This window comes from Mastomys coucha, unplaced genomic scaffold (assembly GCF_008632895.1).
Source record: "Mastomys coucha isolate ucsf_1 unplaced genomic scaffold, UCSF_Mcou_1 pScaffold22, whole genome shotgun sequence".
NCBI classification, from domain to species: domain Eukaryota; kingdom Metazoa; phylum Chordata; class Mammalia; order Rodentia; family Muridae; genus Mastomys; species Mastomys coucha.
The window spans coordinates 212,826,339-212,848,201 of record NW_022196905.1 but is presented as its reverse complement, the minus strand read 5'-3'; the positions used below and the strand labels follow the sequence as shown (position 1 = coordinate 212,848,201).

General features: G+C 37.9%; 1 long non-coding RNA gene across 9 annotated transcripts in view; it reads right to left on the bottom strand.

Moving 5' to 3' along the window:
- LOC116069578 overlaps positions 1 to 21,863 on the bottom strand; it is a 315,340-nt gene that overhangs the window by 270,223 nt on the left and 23,254 nt on the right. For 6 of the 9 annotated variants that reach the window (XR_004110041.1, XR_004110048.1, XR_004110044.1 and 3 more), the window contains exons 3-4: positions 19,280 to 19,345; positions 17,636 to 17,736 (exon numbers count right to left, since the gene is read on the bottom strand). The exons of 2 other annotated variants lie outside the window; for them this stretch is intronic. This is a non-coding gene — a long non-coding RNA (uncharacterized LOC116069578). The remainder of the gene's footprint in view (positions 1 to 17,635; positions 17,737 to 19,279; positions 19,346 to 21,863) is intronic. One more of the 9 variants, XR_004110043.1, reaches the window with a different exon arrangement.

The following is a 21,863-nucleotide window of genomic DNA, read 5'->3' as shown; positions in this document are numbered from 1 at the left end:
AGGAGGAGGAGGAGGAGGAGGAGAATTGCCATGCTGGGAAAGGAATAAAGTCTAGGCTTGAGAGCTGCAGAAGAGATAGCATACCAATCTTGTAAGAGTCATGGAAGAGCAGTCCCAACCCCACCCCAAATTGGTTCTAGGGTAGCAAAGATGGAATATAGATTTTAGTAAGTAATAACTCAGGAGTATTGGAGGAGAGGTGTTATCCATGTGTTTGTTTGGAAATGGCCTAACCACTGAGCTGATTAAAGCATATTAAATGTAAGGTTCTGTCTCTCTCTCTCTCTCTCTCTCTCTCTCTCTCTCTCTCTCTCTCTCTCTCTGTGTGTGTGTGTGTGTGTGTGTGTGTGTGTGTCTTACTTTCAGGAATCCAGTAGGTTGGGGCAGGTAACAAACAGGGTGCACCACCACAGCCGGGGCAATTAGAGTAGCATTAACCTCCTAATAAAACAACAAGACAGCTAAAGTCCTACTTTTTCTGAAGCTGCTATTGAAATGAAGAGTGACAGACTAAGAATTGGTGAGCCAATAGGTAACCTGGTGGTGTAGAGTTCTACTCCAGAGAATTATGAAGCAGATATTGGATGTGGAGAGGGATGAGAGGCACTATTTTATATGAAATAATCTAGGAAAACCTCTGAGGAAGTCACATGCAAACAGGCTCTTTTGGGAAGTGGCAGAACACAAGGTGACAAAGCTAGGGACAGAGTCCTTTGTGTGACTGGAAAGAGTAAAAAGGCTGTGTTGACAGAGGAGGATGGGGAATTGGGTGAGATGAACTGGGAAGGAATCAGCAAACACAGTACATGTATAGTGCAATACTTCGTGTGTGCACATCTTGGTATGTATGTGCATCTGTCTGCACACATGCTTATAGAGGCCAGAGGTGGACGTTTGGTATCTTCCTTAATCACTTTCCACCTTATTTTTTTGGGGTGGAGACTCTCTCTTAACCTGGTACTTATAATTTCAGCTAGACTAACTGTCCAGGGAGCATGAGAGATCCTCCTATCTGCTGCCCCAATACACACAGCCTTTTTACATGGGTACTGGGAACCAAACTCTGCTCTGAATGCTTGCGTGACAAGCATGTTGCTTACTAAGCTATTTCCTCAGTCCCCAGACTTCTGATCTGAATCTGGGTTCATGGGAAAGTAGAGGACAACTTTAGTTGACGAGTGCTAGGAACTAATAAGTATTATCTAAATATTTCCTGCTTACTGGGTTGAGTGTGAACCAGGAATAAATTATTGGATGTGCTAAATTCAATATCTCTGCTGGATTTCTTAGGTCTGATGGCAGTAGGGTTAAGTCTGGGGTATGAAAAGAGCTCTAGGTTAGAATTAGAAGTTTGAGGTATCTCAGCCTATAGATGGTATTCAAAGCTATATATATGTTTTCTAGAACTGAGCCTCGAGACCTGAGGAGTTCAGGAAGTATTAAAAGATTGGGATGGGGTACACCAATCAAGACAGTAGGTAAAAACAACCAATTATTCTGTCCTAAACCCAAGTAAAAAGTGAAATGTATACCATGCTGCTGCTGAATGTGAGCAATTATCATGGTTGTAGCAATGTGCAGTCATTAATAATGTTGATCTGAGCACCTTCTAGAAAGAGTTTGTGATGGATATCTGGTGGGAGCCTAAATTATTATGGAAAGAGTTGTAAGAATGTAAGGCCAGTGCTATGGCCACTTGTCCCATTGGCTGAGTAGACTGTGGAGGGTTAGCTTTTCTCTGGTTGAAGAGTAGGTGGATCTGCAGCTGAACTTCCTTCTGGGAAATGTGCACACATGTTAACACTCACCATACTCTGGTTTTGGTGAATGAGCGACACTGCAGAATCCACATTATTGACTGGAATACGGTGTAGGGGGAATGGCTCAGAACCAGCAGGATGCAGGAGACAATGTCCCACAGCTCAGAAATAGCTACTGCAGAAAAAAGCAACAAAACAAACAAGCAAAAATACCCACTACAATGAGCAAGCTGTATAGCCTGCCACCGGGAGGAGTGCCTTCTGTTTAGAAGTTGTGGAGTTTGGGGACCATGAGTTTAACAAAAAGAACCCTTGGAATATGTCTCCACTGACACTGACAACCATATTTTGGAGAATTCAATTTTTGGGAGGCACGCATATGAATGTTACCAAACCTTAGATAGTAAGTACTGAATCTTAAATATTTAACTTTCCATTACATTAAGTTTTCCCTAGTGTCAGTGAAAGATATGAAGTTAGCCTGAGAGCGAGCAAAAGAAATAGGAAGACGTTGACCACAATGAGAGACATCAGGATCATAACGAAACACACTGGCATCGCAGAAGAAAACATCGATGTGCCCACCATTTAAATATGCCAGGATGACAGTGCAAATCAAACACAAAAGCAGAGCTGAAGTATGTGGCCTCGAGGTCAGACCACTAGACCACTACACCACTTTTCATTATGTATTTATTGTGTGTCTTCTTCACATCTCTAAGATGTATCACAAATGCTGGATCAGCAACAACACTGGACAACTCAGGACAGAATATCAAGTAATATATTTGATTTTAAAAATAATCTGTGCAACTACTTTAGACTTTGAGAACGAACAGAACTGTGTTTCAGGGCCCACGAATTTTGTTCCTGGATTGCCCTCCAGACATCAACCACTTTCTAGGGACAAGTTAACTGAGAACTTACACGAGGTGATTTTATAACTCATACTCTAGGATTTATTTTCAGTTCAAGTATTTGCCAGTATTGAGATATTTCTTTTACATTCTTAAAAGGAAAGAAAAAAAGGAGCCTAGGATTTCTGAAGCATTACAGATGGGTATTAGGAAGCAGAGCCTGGCAATTCTGTTTCTTTTGATAGTGTCTATGGATGAATCACTGGGAGCCTGATCTTTAACCTATATAGCCAGCCTAGGTCCTGACACTTTTACCCAGCCCTAGGATGTAGCAATGAGGTTAATTGTTCCTAAACATCTCTTTGGTCCACTTTTACTGATTCTGTTATAAAAATCTGAGCTATTCTTGATTTTTGCTGAGACTGGTTGAAAATCACAAAATTTAAACATTGGCTTCCAATTCTTCTGAAACAAAAATATGCTTGAAAATCCATTTGTTTCTAGTCCTCTTTATACTGTGTAAGTCATTTATAAAACTTTGGAAAAATAAAGGCCTATGATGGAAAGACCTGCGATCACTATTGCTATAAAGAAGTAGAGCAAGTAATTTGGGATAGATGTAGGAACCATGCTTAGAAGAACCTAGTCCTGAAGAGAAGCTGTAACTCTGGAGACAATGAAGGCAGGTCTTATGGAGCAGATATTATTCTGAGCACTTATACAGATTAGCTTATTTCACCTTCATAAATGACCTCTGAGACAGAACAGCTTTGCCCTATTACTAGTGAGGAGCCTGAATCACAGAGGTTAAAGCCAGAACTGCCAGTACAGATCACAGGAAACTCTTTTCTGCTTCCTGATCCTTTTGTGCATGCAACCTTTCTCTTACTCCTGGTCTGATAGGAATTGATCTTCAAAAAGAACTTGAGGTAAGACTACCATGCACTTTTTAAAGAGTGATAATCTGATTTTGATACTTGTGTTAAAATTTCCCCAGTGGTCTAGGGTATAGCTTACCAATGGAGTACTTGCCAAATAAAGCTTACTGTCTTTGAGATCGAATCTCAAGTACGACTTGGCATAGAGTGGCCTCTGGAATTTGACCTCCATCCAACCCTACAGTTTCATTTCTTGTTTGGTGCCTCATCTCTACTCCAAATGGTGCCTCTGAGAAGAGGGTGGGATTGATTTTTTTTTTACCACTTTATCCAACCAGGTTTTCCTTCTTCCTCTGCACTTTTTGTGGATACTGGATGAATCATTGAGTTATAAAATGTATTATTAGAGCAAAAAGTAAAAATAAAAAAAGAGGTCAAAATTGTGTTCAGAGCAGCAGTGCCATTTATCTCCCTGGAACCTAACTTCTCCGCAGAGCATTCCCACTATACATATTTGTTATGGTTTAGGTGTGAAATTTCTTTTCCACAGATTCACAGAATTGAACACTTGGTCCCAAGCTGGTGGTACTGTTTTGGGAGGTCATACTTTTGGACATGGGGCAGATAAACAGCAACAAAAGTAGAGCTTAAGCGTTGTAAGCTAGTAGGGCTTCCTGTTGGAACATTCTGAATCCTGCCTTGTGGTGTGATGTAACCAGTCACTATAAAATGCTCTCACCATGAAACACCACCATGAAAGCCCACACGTGCCTCCCCTACCATGACGGACTGTGTGCACATAAAACTGTGAGCCAGCATCAACTCCTTAAGTTGTTTCTTTGGGGATATTTGACCATAGCAATGAGGAAAGTCACTAACACAATTTCTTTTTTAGACGACAAGCTTGTTCAAGTGCCATTCGACTTACGGATTTCATGTTCAGTTCCTGTTCCCCAGAGCTGCCCCCTGATTGCACAGCTCCCTTGGGGCCCAGATCATTTGGGTCAGTGATCACAGCAGGTGAAGGAGGTTTTTTGTTTTGTTTTGTTTTGTTTTGTTTTTAAACAGGATATGTGTATCTTTATTCATATCTGCTCCTGTCTCTTTCCTGGCTTTTCAAGACCGCAGTACTGGGACTGTAGGGAAGCTACCTGAAATCACACAGTCAAGGGTTAACCCTCAGGGGTATAACAGAAGCAAGCTAAGGTCATGAAAAGACTTGTCTACTGCGTTCTCTGGAAACTACTCTTTTCATTCTGGCTTCCCTAGTAGCTTGCCAGTGCAGGCCAGAGTGTTTACAGGCCCAGCCCATTCCAGCTAGAGAGCAGCAGGAACAAAGAAGCCTATGCTAGAAGCTTGGTGGGCTTAGTCTGTAAGTTCCACAGTAGTTAGGACCTAGTCTGTGGTGTTTACTTTCTATTCGACTGAGATCAAATTCTATAAGAAGGGGACATGGATATTGTTGTCAATGTCTCTGCCTACACCCCTGAGATTGACAATAGAATATTCAGTTTCTTATTGTCTTTTTTCTTTTTCTTTTTCTTTTTAACAAGGAAATAGAACATTTTATATCGTGACTTTCTGGAATGTTAACATAATTGTTCTATTTTTTTATTTTTTATTGGATATTTTCTTTATTTATATTTCAAATGTTACCCCTTTCCTGGTTTCCCCTCCAGAAAGCCCCTATCCCATGTCCCTCCCCTTGCTTCTATGAATATCCACTTTCAAACTCCACAAATATGGTGGATAATCTAGTGGCTAACACAGCCATTTAGAGCACAGACACTTCAACTATACTATCTCAGTTCAAATTCCTAACTTGCTATTTATAGTCTGTGTGGCCTTGGGCCAATTATATAAGTTCTTTGTGCCTCAAAGAGGCAAAAAATGATAATATGTGACCCATTAGAACTAATTATAGACATACATTTATGCCTACGATTTGCTTTGACTATAACCTACCTCTAACAAACAAAATAATATACTAGTTAATATAAGGTTTTCACAGGTATTCAGTATATAAAATTTATTCTAATAAGCTCATTATGTCCTAAAATTTTGTTGTAAAAGCTTATATGGGTGACAAACCTACAGCGATCTTGTATGTTGTGTACACATGTGTACATGCATTTGTGTGAGTGTGTATGTGTGTGTATGTGACTTCAGGAAAAATATTTGTCCTAGATACACAAGACTTTAGATTCAAATGATCCTGGTATGTTATCCACCATTCTGAGTTTTAGTTTCCCCAGAGTTATACAAGGAAATGCTGTGGTCAATCCCAAGGTGTGGCTAAGAACATTATTAGATGAGGGAGTGAATAAGGCTCTGAAGTAGTCCTCCTGACACTGCACAGGAATGCAGCCACATCTGACTGGATGTGGACGCTGGTATCTAAACTCAAGTTATGTGCTTGTTGCTCTCTGAGCAGAGTAGCTGTGGGCAGCATCTTCCCATGGGTGGTTTTTGGAAAAGATCTAGCAATTTACAAATGAATGGCTTGTGAGCATTTTTTTGTTTTTTTGTTTTTGTTTTTTTTTGCTGGAGACAAGAGAAATGTATTCTTTAAAGAGTTAAGGACTGTGCTAGGGAAAATGGCTCAGTAGAGTATTTAAAATGCCAGGCGAGGACCTGAGTTCAGATCTTCAGAGTCTATGTAAAGCCAGATAGTGAAGTGTGCATTTGTAAGGCCACTGCTTCTTCGGGAGCAGAAATTAAAGACAGGAGAACCCCCAGAAACTTACAGACCCCCTAGCCTGGCATCAGCATCAGTGAACCATAGAGCCTGGATCAAACAAGTCAGAAGTTAAGGACTGACACCCAGATTGTCCTATGATTAGCATGTATATGTCATGGAACATGGGGGAGCATTCACAAACACGAAGATTAAAAAGAAATAGTTAAATACTTCAAGAAAATGGGGGAGGGGTCACATTCATGGTGCCTCACAGATGAGAATGACCTTGAAATGACAGTCTCCCTGCAGCCACATAAGCCACCTCTATTTCTTTTTGCTTTCCAAACTGTCGTTCAGAGGCGGATTATGTCTCTGTGACAGGTTCCTGAGATTGAATTTTCTTAGAATTGGGAGCTGGGGAGAACTCTTTATTAGAGAGAAGCAGCCGCTTATCTCTCCTGTCTCTGCTGCCTCTTCCTTCTCTCTTCCTCCCTGGCCCTTCATGTTCTCTAACTCAGTCACAGCTGCCTCTTCCTTCTCTCTTCCTCCCTGGCCCTTCATGTTCTCTAACTCAGTCATATTTCTCTTAATTTTTTTTTTTTTGTCCCTCTGCTTGCTCATGTCCCTTGGATTTTCTTTACAAGATTAAAAGGAAGTAAGTTTATTGTCTTCTATCTTTTCAAGACAATTTAGCACTTGCTCTTCAAACTCATATTCTCACTTGCAACATCAGATAGAGGGTCCAGAAAGTTCTGGGATCTAACCACTGGCAAAGCAGCACAAGCTTTCTACTATATCTTTCAGTGATCCAGTTTTTGCCTCTATTAAAAGCAAGGAAACTTCTCAGAGGCAGCCCTTGAGATGCTACTCCCATTCTAGCAGATGATCCCACGCCTGTGCCAGTCCAGGCAACACTAAGTGGATTCAGTGGGTTCAAAGAAAACAAAAGAACACGTGAAGTTTGGGGAAAGATTGGCAAGAATAGCTAGAGGAGAGGGAATGTGGGTTTGCTTTGTCAAAACACATTACATGCATATGTGAAATTCTCAAACAATAAAAATTAACTTAATTGTTATATTTTTAAATAGGTGAATAAGTCAAGAAAATTACTTAAGGGACTTTGCACATCTCCTAAATGGAGTTGCATTTATTTATTTATTTGGTTGTTTATTTTACACAATAATTTAACATTCAGCCCCAGATAGCCTGGACCTTTCTATGTAGTGGACTGGCAGGCTTCAAATTCACAGAGTCCAGATATATGCCACCATGCCTGGCTTGCCTTTGCCCTCTTTTGCTTTCTTTCCCTCCACTTTTGAATCTTCTTTATTACAAAGTATATAGATTGTATCCCTGAAATAGCCGAAGGCCTAATAACATGGAACCGAGTAACCAGCAAAATAGATGAATCTATTTCTTGTTGTTAGCAAGGAATTCAATTCTAGGTTTTTGAGCATCTACTGTGAGCCAGGTCATTTTCTATCATTTTATATATGTGAAATCAGTTAAAACCTTCCCAGTAAGCCCAAGAAACAGGTATCTTTCTCACTGGCCAGGGTCACAGACCTTATTGGAAGCCACTATGATGAAAAAAGCAGAATGCTAGTCTTTTGTGACTCTGGAGAATGAAGGTTCTTTCCATGGCTCCGGACTGTCTCTCTCTTTAGGGACTGAGATGTTATCTGGCCACTCAGGAGAATGGCAAGTATATAAAGCAGAGGGAGTTTAATATAGCAAATAGTTCACCAAGGGTAGGTGGGTTACTATAGTGTTTCAACAGTTAAAACAACCTGCAGATAGTACAAAAAGCAGCTACTCCCTTGGTGTGTCATAGTGAAGGGGAGTGTGGGGGGCTTCTCCAGTGGAAGCTAGAACAGCATCAGAGATGGATTCCAGAGCAGATTCTTCACGAGGTGACTGCTCCTGTTGATGTTTCTGAAAGCTGGGGAGAAAGGTTTTTTCCTCTCCAGTCTTCTGTTCAGTGTCTCACAGTGGTTGAAGCCACCAAGAGTCCAAGCAACTAAGGAGGGTAGTTCCCTGTGCTGACCAGCAGAACAAGAAATGGGTTTGGAAGGGTTTTTCAGAATAAACCAAAAAGCAAAGAAGAATTGAAGAAGGAAAAGGTGAAAAGAAGGAGCCTGTGGTTTTAAAGGTGATTCTCAGCCTACCTGGTGGCTTGTCTTCAAAATCTATTGTTGGTACTGGAATGTGTTCCCCCAAACCTCCATTATTATAGGCTTGGTTCCTAACACAAGCAGTATTCAGCAATGAGGCTTTGGGGAAGTGACTTGATCAATAGGTCTCTGCATTCACCGATAACGTGGCCAGCTCCGCTGATAATCTAGTTTAAATTGAGAGGGGTGGGGGTCTTGTGAAATGTAGGTTTTTATTATAGAAGGTAGGAAAGTGAGTGTGCATATTCTTTTTCCTCCCTCCTCAACCCTCATCTCTTCTCCCTACATCCTCAGCTACTATCAGATGAGTAGCCTCTACTTCATTCTCCTGCTACAGCCAGGGTGTTTCTGCCTCTCCTTCATCCTGAAATTGACCATGGAAGGATGGAAATCTCTGATAACATAGGCTTTTTAGAGAACTTTCTTCTTTTAAGCTGCTGCTTCTGGTATTTGCTACAGTGACCAAAAGCCTGGCAGACATGTCTGGCGTCTATCCTTCTTACACAAAGGAGTGAGTGTGTCCAATACCTCTTAGATATCTGCATATCCACAAATCATCCAAAAGTATGATATGAATAAAACCCAGACAGGGTCAGTAGTAAGGTGGACATTTAATGTGCATCATGAGGCCCAACCTGCTTATTTTTCCATTGATAAAGCTGAAGAAGGAGCTGGTACCCCAGCTGAGTTGTAATTAGGTAAGAAAATACTTACCTCATACTATTCATACATTGTACCAATTTGGAAACTTAGTGTAAATAAAAATGCCTTTATGCATTCAATAACCTCTTATAAATCATGGAAACACATGGAAAGTGTTTTCACCTTATCAGAGCTGCTTTACATTGCATAGGGATTCAATAAGCTGGAATTAAATATAACCTGCATTTAAGATAATAGCAACTTACATGAGGCTATATCCCATTGTTTATACTAAACTCTGAAGTGTTTATAGAATGAAAATTCAGTTTCCATTTACTATGGGTGTTTAGTCTTTCCTGTGAATTTTAAAGGGGCATCTAGCATTATAAATGGTAGCCACCTACGGGGGACGTAAACTAACAAAATCCTGCTGTTACCAGACACCTGCTGATGTTAGGTGCCAGAAAAGTCCAGAGGACAGGGAATAGATCTGTTTCAACTCTTCCCAAAAGCTGCTCTTTCCTTTGGTCATTAAAAGCTTGTAGATTAGCTGGACAGTGGTGGCACACACCTTAAATCCCAGCAGTTGGGAGGCAGAGGCAGGCAGATTTCTGAGTTTGAGGCCAGCCTGGTCTACAGAGTGAGCTCCAGGACAGCCAGGGCTACACAGAGAAACCCTGTCTCAGAAAAAAAAAGTTTGAAGATTGTCACCAGTGCTTTGGGACATTGCTCAGATTGCTGAAATGTTGGAGGGAAGAAATCCTGAGAGAAGTGGTTAGACTCTGGAATGTCTGTATTCTAGAAGCCAAGCTGCATAATTCCTTGCTTCCTCTTTCCTATTACTTGAGTGGCAGGCTACTGATGATGCAAGCCAGAAGCAACCAGAAAGTTCCTGTTGTGTACCTGTGATACTTGCAGGATAAACCCCATGGAATCATCTGCCACACGGCTTTATAATGTCACCACAGCATACATGGGTATTCCTTCCTTCTACATTTTTTTCTTGAATTATGAATTTAATGACATTGTCAGAAGTTTGTACCTCAAATTGAACATGTGCGGAAATACATCTTCTACAAAGCACCTCTCCATATGAATATGTATAGGTCTCCTTAATAAATTCCTGACTTACTCTTTGTTTGAGAAAAACATGTCACCCTAGGAAACTCTGACCTTCTGGTTACAGATAAAAAAAGAAAAATTATTCTTCACTATTCTGTGGGACAGCTGAGCTGTGATTTTTGTGTTCGCAGTTTTGTAAAAAAAATTGTTTTTTCTTCCTTGGAAGTCAATGACCCTAGTCTTAATAAGGAATATAGAGATGTCTCTTCCATTCTTCACAAAATGAAGATTTCTCCCAATGAGCTTCATTCACCATTTCTTCTTGCTCCTAGTTTATTGGGAATCTATATCTTTGGCTATGGGAAATAAGTCTTTGAGATGAGAAGGGATCGTCACTCAACTGTGTCCCCTGCCCTGGGAATTTGGACTAGAAAAAGAAAAGAGTTAAATCTAGGAATGGAATACATTCTTGCTCTGGGAACAGAGTCCACATGCTATATCTAAGGACATTGTTCTATCTATCTATCTATCTATCTATCTATCTATCTATCTATCTATCTATCTAACTATCTATCTATCTATCATCTAACTATCTCTTAAAACATGAGCTGCTTCCTGAAGAATGGAGAACAATGAGCAACTGTGCCTTTGTGAAAGAACTCATCATCTTGCAGCCATATCCCCAAAGCACCTGGAGTTAATGTTTTTATCTTTCCCTTGTCAGGGATGAAAATGTTTTTATAATCCATCTTGTGCATAGGAAAGGGAGAGGACAATCTTTTGTAGCCTAGGAGCCAGGATAAAGCAACAAATATGCAATAGATGTTCAACTCAGGTAAAAACTCTATATACTTACTCATACTCACTGTCAAGCCTCCTGTCTTGAGGGCTTGAGGATCATCCCTGTTGTTTTCATCCCCATGCACTACGTTTGAGTTGATGTCAGCCTGAGAATCACACATGCTAGAATGTTTACTGAGTGTGGATAGGTGTCCTCTGTCTTGAGGTTCTTGGAAGAATCTTCTGGAGTGGTGAGTAAGGCACAAATTATTGGGCTTCACTATCAGGAGGTTTATTCTTGAAAGTCTGGTGGAGTTTTCAATCATCTCTATCTTCATTTTTCTCATCAATATTTCATTAGTATAGGTTGCTTCTTTCCTTGATTAAATGTATTTTTAAGTATTTTATTTTTTCTTTGTAGCTGTTATAAGTGGTTTCCCTGACTTTTCAGAACCTCATTGTTACTACAAATTTTGCTTTTTTGTGTATGTTGACTTTGTAGCCTATGACCTTAATGAAATCATTTATTAAACCTAAGAGGGATTTGTGAGATATTTCTGCTTTTCATATATAGGATGAAATAGGAACAATTTAACTTCTTCATTTCCACTTTGGATACTCTTATTTATTTCTAAGATCCTCTAAGGTTTCGAGGGAAGAAGGTACATCTGAAGTTACATGTGATATTTTCTGGTTCACATTTAATAAACCCTGATTACATTCCTCCAAGTGCAACTTAAGGCACATGGGCTGGTGGCTGCTTGCAGCCTGGAGAACACCGGCTTGCATGCTCTTATCTCAAGCAGATCCCACCACTGTCAGTTTCTCTTTTATTGGAACCTGGGTTTGAAAAAGGAGAACAGAACAGGGCTAAAAAGAAAGGCAGAGGTAGAGTAAATGTGGAAAGTTGGGTTTCCTGTTTCCCAAGACACTTTCTCTGTTCCATGATAAGTTGCCAAAGAATATTTTTCTACCTCTGAGCAGTAGCATAAGCATTCCCATCCCTGAGTCCATGTTGGTATCAGTTACTCTCTCATTGCTATGACAACTATCCTGTAATAATCAAGGAAAGAAGGATTTATATGGTCACTTGTATAGTTTATCATGGTTGGGATGTCCTTATGATAGCAAGAGAATGAAGTACCTGGTCACACCACATCTGTACTCATGAAGCAAAGAGAGATGAATGGAGGTGCTCATCCTGCTTTCTACTTTTTATTTTTCTGGGACTCCAGCCCATGAGCTAGCATCACCCACACTGAGGGTGGATCTTTTCCTCTTTGAAAGAAATAGTTTCAGAGCATGTTTCTATGGTGATTCTAAATCCAGCTGGGCTGACAATGAGTATTAACTACCACAATGTCCCCATCTAAATTTAGAATAGCACATATTATCATTCATTCATCCATTAAACAACTTGAGTGCCCCCTCAATTTTGGGCTTTTGGTGCTGAATATTTATTAGGGGATGAAATATGTATGCATTTGTAAACTGGTGGTGCTTATAGTTTAATAGATTATCGAGTCTCCAACAGCAGCAGCTTTCCCATGAGGCATGCTCATCACGTCTCAAACACTTTCCCAGATACTCTACATGCCTTAATTTACACACTATACTCTTGTTTTATTGTGAGATAAAGGTCACTGAGATAGGTACTTAGGAGGGATGTGGGAAAGAAACCGTAAAAGCACATACAACTTGCCTCACCCTCCAATTGTGTAGGCCAGTTAGAGACGCTAAAATGCTAAACTGTATGCCAGTGTGTGTCGTGGTACTTTCTAAGCATTTATATACTGGGAACTTTTAATAGTGTATCCTGTAACCTTCTCTGTGGAAAGCATCATCATTTATATTTTTTATAAGTGGTAAAAACAAGTGTTAGGTTTGATGACTTGCTCAGACTATATCATTGATAAGCTGATAGTGAAGGCCACTTGGTTCAATTTCTCTCCTTTTATAAGACCTAAATTCCTCCATAATTTACTGTAAAATGTGTTAAAACTATGGTAGAATGGATAAATTTTCTTGTGCTATTAAAAATGGGAGGGTAGAAAAGGTTTTCGTAATAAAAAGAGCTGAAAACTACCAGTGTCAAGCTGATAGTTTAGGATTCCCAGAATCCATCAGCTGATGAAATATAATAAAATGTAGAAAATGAGCTGATGGCATATTATCCAAAGATCTAAATAGCACTGCTACATATCTGTTTTATTTCTCTATGTGTTGTTGTGATAAACATCACAACTAGAACCAATTGGAGACATGGTATTTCATCATGGGTTACAATCCATCATATCGAAAGGCAAAGCAGGAACTTAACGAAGAAACCATGGAGGAATGATTCTTACTGGCTTGCTCCTTGATTCATATTCAGCTACCTTTCTAATACAGCCTAGATTCATCTACCTAGGGATAACACTGCCCTCAACATACCCACCAGCATCTTCAATATTATCAAATTAGTGGGTACAGCTCCCACTCATGGATGTTAAGGAAACACAAATGTCCAGTCCTAATTATGGATAACTTAGGCAATTGGATTTGGCTACAGGCTCAGAAAGTCCCTACCTCTGGCTTAACGTTCTACCCTTATTACTATAAATTTTACAATGATTTGAGAACACAAAGCTCCATGATTTATTGACAAACCATATCTGCATGCATTTGTAGGTATAAAATAAAAGTGATATTATGAATTGTGAATATAATATAGAATACTCCATTAAATTAACTTACTCAACCATCTCAAATACTTGACTTTTTTTCCAATGAGACTGTTCAAGACCATCGGTGATAGTGTTGTCAACTTGGCACTATCTGAGATCATCTGGGAAGTAAGCTTCAAAAAGAGATTTTCTAGATCAGGCTGGCCTGTGAACATGTCTGTGGGGGAGTATGTTAATTACATTAATTGAAATAGGAAGACTCATCCACAGTGGGTGATACTATTCCCTAGGCAGGGGATCCTGAACAGCTTAAAAGTAAAGAAGACAAGCTGAGCATAAGCATGTATAGGAACTCACTTTGCTCTCCTTGACAATGATGCAACATTACCAGCTATCTTGAGTCTCCACACTGAGACTTCCCCACAGTGATGGGCTACAGCCTAGAACTGAGAGCTGAAAAAAATATTCCCTTAAGATGCTTTTGCCAGTGTTTTTATTATGGCAACAAGAAACAAAACTAAGTTATCTTAGTAGCTACACCTAATAGTACTCAGTTAGTAACTGTATGCAGCATACTGTACAAAAGCACTCAAAAAGAAAAACATCAGAACCATTCTTGTCTCACTCAGGTCTTTAATTATTGCCAGTAACTTTTCCTGCCCCTCAAATTGTCACTAACAAGAATGGAATTATAGAATATTATGCTAAATTGAAGAAAGCCAATACAGAAAAATTTACATATTGCCATGTATATTTTTAATATAAAACAATCTAACTTAACAGGAGCAGAGAGTAAATGGTTTATATTCAAAGTCATTTTATATTGCACATGAACATTTTTCAGCATATATTCTGTATTTAATTATACAAATTAACTTGGTTTCAAATTTTTATTTGAAACTAGAGTTTCTATCACCTACACACTTGATTTACTTTATTGTGATTTTAAATAACATATCTTGAAAACTATGTAGCCAGTTCTGGCAACTAATCTAAAGATTTTAGACATATGTAAGATTAAGAGAAATTTAAAGGGTTTCAAATGTCATCTAGCATGATTATTAACTGGATATTCATAATAATCTTAGCTTCTATTTTAATAGTGTGTATATCAGTGAATTTGTTTGCCAAAATTGCATACTGTCCCTAGTTGGAGACAAGAGATTTTCTGTGCAAATATCAGTGGACTATATATGATTTAGAATACAATTGATGCTGGCTACAAAGGATGCCCTCAGTGAGTCATTTACTCTAATGTCACTTCGAAGATGACTGATACAGCTGTTCTAATTATTGAAAAACTGAGTTACTTGGAAGCATATTGCCAGCTAATTTGGATATAATGACATAAAATGCTTTCATAAAATGGAACAAAAACTTTAATAGTATTGACTATTTAGATATCTAGAGGGGTATCAGACGACTTTCAGAGTTGTGTCCTGGACAAATTACAAACCATAGAGAGCTAGGCATTAAAAAGAAAAACTCTGATTCTTACTGTAGTTAATGTATCAAACATATGATCTTTTCCATCTGTGCATGAGAAAAAGTGGTAACACTTCCATCTGAGAGAATAAAGTTGAACTAGACAGAAACAGGCCTTCCCTAGAGGAAAAGGGACACTCAGAATGTAGCATCTCTCCCCATCTTCTCCTTCAAGAACAGAATAAAAATAGTTTTCAATTGCTACAAGAATAATACATGAGAGTAAGAATGGAGTGCAAGGCCTTGGAAATGATCTAGTTCAACCTAAGCATTTTGTAGACAGAGAGATTTCGGAAGCATAAATAATGAAAGTTGGTTATAATAGAGAACTTTTTAAATAGAAGGTTATATTATCTCTTCTATAGTTTATATTTTTCCTTCTTTCTGGAAAAGAATATATTTATATACACAGTGACATACATTACTTGAAGGCTGAAAATTAGATCAAGTAAATTCTAAGTGTCATTGGACAATACATTCAAACAACCTTGTAAACCAGATCATTTAAGCTAACTCACATTTTAGGGCATCTTTTGCGTATTAGGTGCTATATTTGTGTTATAGACTTGTTTTATCCCCAAACAATTTCTGTGAGATTATTATACCTCTGGTTTGCAAACATGAGAGAAAAATGAAATCTGTCTGTGCAATGGGCTTGAGAGATGAGAAGTGATAGAGGTAAGAATTGAACCAGGTATAGTTTTGCCCTATAGCACCCCAGCACATCCATCTGGCACCTTAGCAAAAGTGTCATTTGCATGCACATTCAGCAAATGTTGGGATCATTGGATATCAAAGTCAAGTCCTATTTAGGGCCTAAAGTAGAGCCTATTTGCTTATGAATGAAATGGATATGTGTAGAGCCTAGGAGTTCATCTCTAGCAGTTCTCTACCCCAGCCACTGTGCTCATTTGGCTCTGTGAACAAGGGGATGCCAGAGCAGCAGGTGAACAGCAGCATGTCTGATCTGAGCACTGACCAGAAAAGTCAATTACAGGAAAAGAATAGACACTTGGGAATACCTCTTTCCTGTGGGTTATCAGACCTTGACATGACTTGAGGGGATTGTAGCTAAGTTGAAAGTTGTTAAACTAAAAGAACATAGGGTTGTTAAATCTATTCCAATTCACAACATGGAATGAAAATAAGAACATGAAATAGAAGCTGCAGAGGGTCATATATATATATATATATATATATATATATATATATATATATATATATATATACCTCTTTTAATCCTCTAAAGTATACAAAGATGAGAAGAGAGGCTTTTCAATGTCACAAGGTCCCTACAATTATGAATATAAACACAGCCTACATGAATGTCTTTAGAAGAAACTAGTGACATTTGAGCAACAGATAACTTAGTTTGCTAAGAAAGCCTAGAAATTCCCTCTCTTAAAACTGGAGTGGGGTTCTGATGACCATATAGATAAGAAAGCCAAGAACAACCCTTTCCTTAGGGAAGCTACTTACAATGAAAAAAGCATATACTTTGTGATGATTCCATGTCACTCTTTTACCTCACAAGAGAGTGCCTCATGCAGCATGGTTAGAGCAGGGTAAAACCATTGCGCTTTCTACCTTCTAGTATGTCCCAATGGATCTTAACCTCATGAAATCCCTTGAAGCATTGGCCATGAAAACAAAATGGTGGCATGCTTGTTGGATTTGCTTGCAAAGAAGAAATGAGAGGAGGTCACAGTAGCTGGATACTAAGTTGGCTATAGCTTCCGAACCCTTGCATGGAAAGACTATGGAGGGAAGAACATTGTGCATTTATTTTCAGACATAGTAACTCTGTCCTAGCAAATGTGGTAAGATTTATGGTCTGAACTACCACCCACCAAATTGTTAGCTTCAATAAGGGAAAAGAAATGTCCCTCCCACCCACAACTTCTTTTGACATTTAGTCGTAGATACAATGTAGAATGGCCAATGAGTAGAAGTTACAGTAAGTTGTAATTTTTGTGTTTATTTGTTTTTGACTACCACACATTTTTGTTGGGTACAAATGGTATCTACACATGGGTACAACATGTAATAATCAAATTGCATAGATAACTATTACCTGTATCATCTTAAGACATGCATAACATTTTTTGTAGTGAGAACATTCCAATTCTTCTTTTAGAGAATATACTGACTATGCATCCAGAAGTGTGTCTACCTAGACAACATAGTTTCTTCTACAATAGGGTCATATTATTGATTATTTTTTGTGTTGTCCAAGGCATCTAGCACAAAAATTCTGATAGAGATAATGTTGAAGAAATATTCGCTGAACCTTGGCTGAATCATAGCCACTTGATATTCTGAGGCCAGAAAGCAGTTCAGAATGTTCAGTGGTAGTGGTGGTGGTGGAGGTGGTGGTGGTGGTGGTGATGGTGCATGTTCTTGTGTATATGTCAAGGGTGTCTTATATAAAATTAGTCATTGCCCTTCATTGCTTTTAAATATACATATCAAATTGTTTGAGATTTATTTGTGTATTTCAAAGTAGGTCTATTGTAAGTCCTTGTAGTATCTAAAGCACATCTATGTGAGTGGGTCTAATTTTTAGTGCTGGGGCTAACTGTGAGTCTATGGAACAGTGAGTTTGGATTTCATAATCAGAGAGAAATGGGTTGAGGTATCTAGTACATTACCTCACACACTGTAGAGAGATTGTAGTGGAAGCTGACTCAGATGCATTAGACTGGCCTGGGTCTGAGCACAAGCCCAACACTGCTAGAGAAGCAAAGTATAGCTGAAAGAGGGCAGAGAAGAAGAGAGTTTAATGTTGGCCTGCTAGTTCTCTGAGTGAGTTTGTACAGTTTGGAATTTACAAATATCTGTCCTGGCTGAATGAACATGGAGTTCTTCTGAAAGCTACATGTAGTTTGAAATGACATTTACCTATCATATACTTTCTGTTCTCTCTCCACTGAGTACTAGCGTCAGATTGACCCATGGAGATATCTAAAGGGGGTTGTCTTGACTGACTTAATTGACATGGGAAGACCCACTCTGAAAGTGGGTGGTACTGGGTTGTATAAGATTGGAGAAAGTACTAAACATGCATATGCTTACCTCTCTCTGCCCTTGTTTGTGGCTATGTTGTGACAACTGTCTGGATCTCCTATGCCTGTGACTGTAATTATGGACTATACCTTAGAATTGTGAGCTAAAATAAATCCCTTTCTCAATGGCAGGTTTGTTTTTTTTTTTAAACATTGTACTCCCTGTTGTTTCTTTTGACTATTATTTTCAAATATGAACATTTATCTATAGTTTGGGTAGTTGTTGCGTATTGCATGCAAGCTTTATAACTAGTTTATCAAGTCCTATTTCTCCCTACATTGAATTAGTGGTTAAAAATTCACAGTTCATAATGCGCATTAAAGATCTTGACAATTTTGAGATGGCTTGTTGGTTACAGCACTTACTGTACAGAATATAGAGCAAGTTAGGAACAGAGTTGCTTATCTTCAGGGCATTTTATTGTAGCAACAAAAAGAAACTAGGAATAGCCCAACCCATGTAAAAAACAAAGCTCCTCCATTGTCCCTATCTTCAGTGTAGGGCCTGAATTTGATCGTGAAGGAAATTCTGTACTGTTTTCTAATTACCCTCATTTTAATGTGTGGTGTCTGTCTTGTTAGAAGACTTTCATTCTTCCTCTGCTATGTCCAGGATTAATTCTGATTTGCTTCGGATAATTATTTTTCATTTATTTGTTTTATTTGTTTCTTTGCATATGATATATAAATATTAATGCAGGCTAATATTTGTACCATGTTGCATATGTAGAGGCCAAAGAACAACTCTCAGGAGTCAATCATATTCTTCCAGGGTAGGCTCTGTGAATCTGGCCTTTAGAGAAAGCATTTTTTACCTGCTGTGCCACTTCACTAAGCTCAGGGTTTCTTTTCTAACTGGCAATGTCCTAAAAGGGAACTACTTTGCCAGCATAAATTTATAGAAAAGATAACATGGGTCACCTAAGCAAAGAATAAGCCTTGGTTATTGTAGGCCACTGAGACAGAGATCATCTTACTTATAAGAAATGCCCTTTGCCTTCACTGTACCACACTTGTCTGAGTCTCCTTATGTTCAGCTGAGACTATTACAATAGTTTCTAAATTCTCGTACCTGTGTAATTTATTCTCAGTGAAGTAGCTTACATGACACTATAAAAACATGAACTGAATCATGCTGTATTTTCACTCTAGACCTTCCAATGAAGGTCAAGAATACTGAATAAAATACTTGAAAATTGAATCCCAGAACACATCAAAAAGATAACTCACCATAGTCAAGTCGGCTTTATCCCAGAAATGCCAGGATGTTTCAAAATGGGAAAACTGATAAATTCACTACATAAACAAATTGAAAGAAAATAAAAGCACATGATCATTTCATTAGATGCAAAAAAAACCTCTTTGATAAAATATAAGATTCTCATGATAAAAATTTTGGAGGAATTACAAATAGAAAGAGAAATACCTAAACATATTAAAAACAGTTTACAGAAAGCCCATAGACAACATTAACTTAAATGGAGAGAAATTCAAAGCAATTCAACCAAAAATAGGAACAAGATAAGGTTGTCTACTCTCTTCATACCTATTAAATATAATAACTGATGTATTAGCTGGAGTTGTAAGCCAACTGAAGAAGATCAAGTGAACCACAACTCGAAAGAAAGAAGTCAAAGTCTTTTCATTTGAAGTTGATATAATATTACACATATGTAACCTTAAAATCGCCATTGGGGAATGCCTACAGCTAAGAAACACTTTCATTAAAGTAGCTGGATACAAATTAACTCACAAAAATCAGTAGTCCTCCTATATGCAAATGACAAATGAACTAACGAAGAATCCAGGAAAGCATTGCCTTTTACAATAACCATACCTGTAACAAAATATCTTGTGGTAACTCTAACTAAGCAAGTGAAAGATTTGTATGACTAAAACTTCAAATCCTTAAACAAGGAAATTGAAGAATATATCAGAAGATAAAAAGATCTCCCATACTCGTATATTGGTAGGATTAACAAAATAAAAATGGCTAATCCTAAGTAATCTACACATTAAATATGATGACCTTCAATATTCCAATACAATTCATCAAAGAACTTGAAAGGACAATTCTCAACTTCATATGGAAAGACAACAAGCCTAGAATAGCAAAAAACAATCCTAAGTAATAAAAGAATTCTCTCACCATTCTGATCTCGTCATATTACAAAGCTAACATAATAAAACCCAGCATGGTATTGGCATAAACATAGAAAATTGATCAATGCCATTTAATTGAAGACACAGACATAAACACCTCTGGATACCTTATTTTTGTTATAAAACAATTCAGAAATGCACACTAGAAAAAAGATAACATCTTCAACAAATGAGGCCAGTAAGACTGTACGGCTGAATGCAGAAGGATGCAAATATATCCATACATAGCACCACTTACAAAACTCAGTTCCAAATGAATCAAAAACCTTAGCATAAAAGCAAGTACACAGAACCTGATAGAAAAGAAAACAGAGAATCATAACCTTGAACATATTGGCACAGGAGAAGACTTTCTGAACAGAAAATCATCAAACACAAGTACTAAGATCAACAATTAATAAATGAAACCTCATGAAACTGGGGATTTCTTAATGCAAAAAATGCTGTCATTTATACAAGGTAGCAACCTAGAAAATAGAAAAAGTTTTTTTTTTTACTAATTGTACATCTAATAGAGGGCTAATATTAAAAATACATAAAGAACTCAAGAAATTTAATGTAAGACAACCAAATAACCCAATTAAAAGTGGATTCCAGATCTAAACAGAGAATTCTCAACAGAGAAAGTTCAAATGGCTAAGAAACACTTAAATTTTAAACAACCTTATCAATTAGGGAAATGCAAATAAATCAAAACTACTTTGGAATTTCATCTTACACTTGTCAGAATGGATAACATCAATAATACAATGAAAGCTCATGCTTAGAAAATGTGGACTTCTTCTCCATTGTTGGTGAGAATGCTAAACTTGTACACCCACTATGGCAATCAGTGTGGAGGTTTTTCAAAAAGATGGAAATTGATGTGCTTCTATATCCAGTTATATGACTCTTGGACATATACCCAAATGACATTTCATCCCACCATAGAGATACTTCAAAATGTTCATTGTTGTTTTCTTCACAATAGTCAGAATTGGAAATAACCTAGATTTCCATCAACAGAAAAATGGATATAAAATGTAGTACATTTATACCATGGAATATTACTTAGCTCTTTTTTTAAAGAGACATATTTACAAGCAACTGTATAGATTGAGAAAAATCATCCTGGGTGAGGTAACCCAGTCCTAAAAAGGTAAATATGGTACATATTCACTGATATCTGGATATTAGCTATTAAATAAATAAATAAATAAATAAATAAATAAATAAGCAAGCTACAATACATAGATCCAGAGAGGTTAGGCATAGAGAAAGGGATTAGGGAAGACACATAGATCTTCCTGGGAGGTGGAACTACATTAGATTTAATTGTATTGGTGGACTGAGGCAGAACAGGGAAACAAAAATGGGAGAATAAGATGGTAATGGAGAGGGTAGATAGGACTAAGGGGGAAAATTGTCCTTTCAAGTTTTGTGATGAATTGTGTTGGAATATTGATAGGCATTACATTTAATCTATAAATTGCTTTTGGTAAGATGGTCATTTTTACTATGTTAATTCTACCAATACACAAGTATGTGAGATCTTTCCATCTTCTGATACTTTCTTCAATTTCCTTGTTTAAGGACTTGAAGTTTTCCAAACTTCTGGGCTAATAACCACTTATCAGAGAGTGCATGCCATGTTTGTTCTTTTGTGATTGGG